This window comes from Aquarana catesbeiana, linkage group LG04, assembly GCF_042186555.1.
Source record: "Aquarana catesbeiana isolate 2022-GZ linkage group LG04, ASM4218655v1, whole genome shotgun sequence".
Taxonomy (NCBI): Eukaryota; Metazoa; Chordata; class Amphibia; order Anura; family Ranidae; genus Aquarana; species Aquarana catesbeiana.
Genome location: NC_133327.1, coordinates 381,265,656 through 381,271,751, shown reverse-complemented (window position 1 = coordinate 381,271,751; position 6,096 = coordinate 381,265,656). Strand labels below are relative to the sequence as shown.

Sequence of the window (6,096 nt, the reverse complement as noted above, 5' to 3'; positions counted from 1 at the left end):
TACATACATACATACATACATACATACATACATATATATATATATATATATATATATATATATATATATATATATATATATATATATATATATATATATATATATAAAATTCAAGTGGGATTGCTGCACAAACTGTATTTATGCAAATGGATATCAATAAGACATCATAAAATCAGGAATACATGATATTAATATTAAACGTTTTCGGGCTATTGTAGCTTACGCCCTTCCTCAGAGGAAGAATGCATTAAGGTGAAAAACGGCGAGGGTTTACAACCCCTTTAATGCTTTATCTAATTTTTTTTGCCGTATTTACCTCACATTAGATATTTTACTTGAATGATGAATTGACTCTCTTATTATTTCATGTGATGTTTCCAAAAAAAAAAAAAAAAAGTCGGCAGCACCTCTTCCATTAGTTATTGAAAAAACATTTGTTAGTTTTTGCATCTGGTCCCGAAGATCATGGGTGTACATAATCTATAGAACCCCCTATATACACAGGGAGTGCCCCACTAATTCGGAAAATATATCATCTGCCCAGTGCCAAGAAATCAAAGACTTGATTCACATTATGCTGCAAAGTGGGCTAATCAGAGAGTCGCAGCCCATGGCCCCCCCTCTTTGTCTAAAGCCCCATACACACTATCAGATTTTCTGCTGATTTTTGTCTTCGGATTTACCAAAACCATGTAGTGCAAGGGCCTGCCTGATTGCATACAAATTGAAACTCCTAAGGTTTGACCTCATATTATCTGGTTTTGGTAAATCTGAAGACAAAAATCAGCAGAAAATCTTATAGTGTGTATGGAGCTTTAGTATGCAAAAAGGATGGTAGCTTACGGTTTTGTGTGGACTATTACAAACCCAAAACCTATACCCACTGGGATGCCTACCCGCTACCCAGGGTAGAGGAGTCACTCATGGCGTTGGGCCAGGTCCATGATTTTTCCACCTTGGACCTGGCTAGTGGGTAATGGCAGATACCAGTGAGAGAGCAGGACTGGGAGAAAACAGCCTTTTTAACCCCACTGGCACTGTACGAGCCCTTTGGACTGACCAATGCCCCCCAGCACCTTTCAAAGACTGATGGAGTGATGCCTGGGAGATTATATCTTTGAGACTGTGCTGATCTATTTAGGTGATTTGGGGCTCAATTCATGAAACGTTATCTATCTTTTTAAGATCAGCGGTAAAATAGCTCATAGCATTTTTCACAATTTTTTTTGCAATTCACTAAAAAATGCTACTAAAATACTGCAAGAAAATAATAAATAATAATAATAAAATATGCAATTTCTTGAAGTGATGCTATATTTCAGTAGTGAAAATTTGCAGTATTTTAACGCCGGCACCCATCGGCATCCTTAAAAAGTAGAGAGAATAGCTGGTTGTTAAAGCAGAACTGAAATCTCCTTATTTACCTGTCCAATGGTCCTGCGCTGGTGCCAGTCTTTGGGCCTCTTCATTGGCTGGTGGGGGATGACATCACTCCTGCACATGCTCATAAGACCATCATCCCAGCACTCAAAGCCAGGCCTGACACTGTAAGCTGAGCTGCACAGCTTAGTTTACAGTGCCGGAGGAGACTGCGAGCAGGCAGGTAGGGGCATTTTAATGCAGAGACAGTTTATGTCTCTCCTGCAATAGAAGCCTGCCTGCTCACTGTTTTTTACAGTGGGACTTTAGTTCCACTTTATGGAGCTGGCACCTGCCGCGTCCTTAGTAACCATGAAACAGAATGTAAACAAAAAAAGAGCTGGCATTAAAAAAAACAAAACAGCCTGGAGTGCTGCCCAATCTATACCATGCTCTTTAGTTCTGGATTTCGGGGGGACCTCAAGGCAGAAGTAATTTTAAAAAAATTGACCCCATCCCAAAATCCATACCAGACACTTATCCAAGTACGCAAGCCTGGAAAGGATAGGGTCAAGCGAGAGCACCCCCCCCCACTCCTGAATCATACCAGGCCACATGCCGTCAACAAGAGGGGTGGACTCCCTCTCCCCTTCCCCCAAGGCAACTTGTCTCCATGCTGATGAGGACAAGCAGACATGAAAAATGGTTCACACCAGGGCTTTTTTTCAGCGGGAACGCGGGGGAACGCAGTTCCGGCACCTCCAGCACTGACTGTATGTAATAGCATGGGGTGTGGGGTGTGCTGGAGGGTCTATTGATGTTGTCTGCTGGGGGATCTATTGTCACTGGTGGGGATCTGATTTTGTGTGAGGGTCTATTGTTGCTGATGGGGAATCTATTGTTGCTGGCTGCTGGGAGATCTGTTGTTTCTGCTGGGGGGGGTCTAATGTTGCTTGGGTGAATATTTTGTTACTGGGTGTGATATTTTGTTGTGGGTGGTTCACTGTTGCTGCAGAGAATATATTGTTGTTGGGGTGGAGTCCATTGTTGCTGGGGGAGTCTATTGTTGTGTGGGGATCTATTGCTGGTATTCTATTGTTGGATTCTATTGTTGCTGGCTGCAGGGGATCTATTTTACTGCTTTTCTTTTTATCATTACCATGTTCCATACAAATGATTTAGCACCACAAAATGATACTTGATTCTGTATTCTCTAAAAGGGGCAGTACTGGTAGGTGGGTGGAATCAAGGGACAGTGGTCAGAGGTGGGTAGGGGGCAGAGACAAGGGGTGACTCAGACGGGGGGAGTTCCTGCACCTATTCTCCGAGAAAAAAGCCCTGGTTCACACCCACTGCTTGGCTGGGGGCATGCTGGGTTGAAGATGTGACAAGGGGGAGGGGTCACCCAGTGATGTCATTTGGTGACCCCCACCTCTTAGTTTATTTAGCAGCAGGTGGGAAGTGGAGCTGACAGTCAGGAGGAGCCAAGTGTCTGGTGAAGCCAAGTTGTTTGCGGGTCGGCAGGCGGCGGTTATAGTGATTGACACTCAGTTTGCTTCATTTTTTTTTTTTTATTAAAGGTCAAAAACTGGCTCTGGGTGGTTTTTATTTACTTTGGCCATTTTTTTGGTGAATGAGTAAGAATATTGGCTAGTATGTACCCCATACTCATTCACATAGGGGAAGCAGGATCTGGGGGTCCCCTTGTTGAAGGGGCTACCAGATTCTGGTAAGTCACCCCCACAACTACTAGGGCCAGGTTTGTGGGGAAGAGGCCTTTTCCTCATTAGCATGAGGACAATGTGCTTTGAGAGAGGGGGGATTCCTCGCTGTGTTTTTTACATTCTGCTGGGGAATCCTGCTGACAGCAGATAAGTAATGTTTTTTATGGACCCCGATGGGTGCCAGCTCCTTAACAACCAGCTGAAATTTCATACATTCCTTAAATCTTGCATTCCTGGACCACTACTTATTTACTGCATGCATGCATTTATTTATTTTAGCGAGTTGACTTTAACACTGTTTTATGTAGTATGTACCGAGCATTTTTGCTTTTTGAGGCATACACCGCATAAAGAGATAACGAAAAGACATTTTCAGTATCGCATGTGATATTTGGGAAAATGGTGTCACGTGACCCAAATACCACATACATATGCTTTAGTGAATTGAGCCTATTATTATCTTTTCTAAGACTTTCGAGGCCCACATTAACCCCCCTGGCGGTATTCCCGAGTCTGGCTCGGGGTGGATTTTCAATACCAAAAGCGGTATCCCCGAGCCAGACTCGGGATAGCATCGCAGGATCCATGTAGAGGATACTTACCTTGTCCCCTGGATCCTGCGATGTCTCCCCGCTGTGATCGGCGAGCCACCGTGTCTCGCTCGATTCACAGTGCCAAGCTCCTTGCCTGCGAGCGTTGCGACGCACGGGGACGGAGTTCGACGGCAAATTCTAAAAGTGAAACACACAGTATAGATACAGTATACTGTAATCTTGCAGATTACAGTACTGTATCAAATAATTACACATCCCCTTTGTCCCTAGTGGTCTGTCCAGTGTCCTGCATGCAGTTTTATATTATAAAAACTGTTCTTTCTGCTTGGAAACTGGAGATTGTCCATAGTAACCCAAACTGTCCATTTACATAAAAAGTGGTTTTATACCAGCTAGAAAACAGCGATAATAAATTAGAATCACTTGCAGAATTGAGCGATAGTGATTTTTGGGGAAATCTGTCACCAAACACTAAAAGTAACAAAAGCGACAATTCTGCAACTGAGAAAATTTCAGTGTTTTTGATTTGCATTATTGAATAATTTTTATTATTATTATATTATTATTTGGTATAATTATTTATAGTTATTTATTATATTATAATTTTTTTATTTCATTTTTGAAACTTTATCATACCCGGGATGTCTACTAGACTCTTGTTTGGACAGATTTAAGTGAATTATTCCTAAGAATTACAGGCCTATAATATAAAACGCCAAATTTCTGTGCAAAATAATTGTACCGCTTTCAGCACCTAAAATCTGAAATAATCATACCGCCAGGGAGGTTAAGCATCTAGACTGGGTGTTTGCTCCCTTTCCAAAATGGGTTGAAGCTGAAGCCCAGTAAATGCTGCTTGATGCTTTGATGATTCAGTATTTGGGGCATGTTGTAGAAGCTGGGGGGTCTTCCTGATCCTATCAAAGTTCACACAGTACAAGACTGACACGCCCCAAAGACACGTAAAAAGGTGCGTTTCTTTCTTGGGATTGGTGGGGTATTATAGACGGCGCCGTTCGCTCAGTTGCTGAGCGGACAACCTTCCCACTAAAAAGAGAGACCCTCACCTTCCATCCAGGACCAATGGCGTGAGCCTCAGCAGCAGTCTTGAAACAAAGCCTGACATCCACTCCTCTCTTAGCCTATGCAGACTATTTGAAGCCCTTCCGGGTATACACTGATGGAAGCCTCAACACCGTACACATACCTCCCAACCGTCCATGATTCAGCAGGACAGTCCCGCAATTGGCAGCTCTGTCCCGGTCCTGGGCACCCTCATTCCGGGACAATACATTGTCCCAGAATTGCCCCCTGGCCCCAGGCCAATCTGATTCCCCCTAAAATATCTCTCACATCGTTGCGGTTACTCGCTTACAGCCTGTGGTGGACCCCTGGCTAGTGAGACTCCTTTTACATGAGCCACTGGCTCAGTGCCCAAATGGTTTCTAGCCGCCACCGCCTGGTGTCTAGCAACCAGTGACTTCACGAGGAGGAGAGAGGCAGAAACCCAGCATAGACAGTGGGGAGGATTTAACTTCCTCCTTCTCCGCGCTTACTGCTTAGCTCCACCCACCTCCTCCCTGCATTGTCCAGCCAGCAGCATGCAGAAGTGCAGAGAGATGAGTTTTGTAGAATGGCAAGTACAATCCAAAGCACTCACCATGACAGAACAGGGTTAAAAGCCTCAGTCAGCTATCCCCCAGCAGCCAGCTTTCTGTGCTGAACTGTCAGCACTTCACAGGAGCTCTGAGTGTGTGTCAGCCTGGAGCTAGCACTGATAAGAGGATGAAGCAGATAAGGGCTGGCAGATAAGTATGCTGGCAGAAGAGGAGAGGAGACTGACAGATAAGATGACACCCTTGGAGGGATGGAAGGACACATCCTTAGATATCAGGGGAGGGTTCATGCTGGGACTTGTAGTCCTTCACTTTTAGGGGATGTGACCCCCCAAAAGTGAAGGACTCTAGGTCCCAACATGAACCTTTCAGAACTGAAGATGTGACCCCCCCCCCAATTAGTGAAGAACTACAGGTCGCAGCGTTGTTACGTAAAATCTATGGGGTCACACCCTTAATTCTCAGGGTTCAATGCTTGGACCTGTAGATCTTCAATTTGGGGGATGGGCGTCACATCTTTAGATATCAGGAGTTCATGCTGGGACTTGTAGTCCTACACTTTTGGGAGATGTGACCCCCCCAAAAGTGAAGGACTACAGGTCCCAGCATGAACCTCTCAGAGCTGAAGATGTGACACCCCCCGGCCTGCGCATGAGAGGAGTCACATCAGCAGCTAGCAGTGGGAGGGGGTTCACTTTCCCGGGGCTCTGGTGTGTCGGACTGGTGGCAGGCTATAGGTAACAAGTGACTTACTGCATCTGGGGGCAGGCTATGGATGGAAAGTGGCACACTGCATCTGGTGGCAGGCTATGGGTGGAAAGTGGCACACTGCATCTGATGGGT

General features: G+C 44.8%; 1 long non-coding RNA gene across 1 annotated transcript in view; it reads right to left on the bottom strand.

Annotated features, from left to right (window-relative positions):
- Window positions 1-5,429, bottom strand: part of LOC141140217 (uncharacterized) — a 123,682-nt gene extending 118,253 nt beyond the window's left edge. Inside the window, exon 1 of the long non-coding RNA XR_012243904.1 lies at window positions 5,298-5,429. This is a non-coding gene — a long non-coding RNA (uncharacterized lncRNA). The remainder of the gene's footprint in view (window positions 1-5,297) is intronic.
- Window positions 5,430-6,096: the final 667 nt, after the last annotated feature.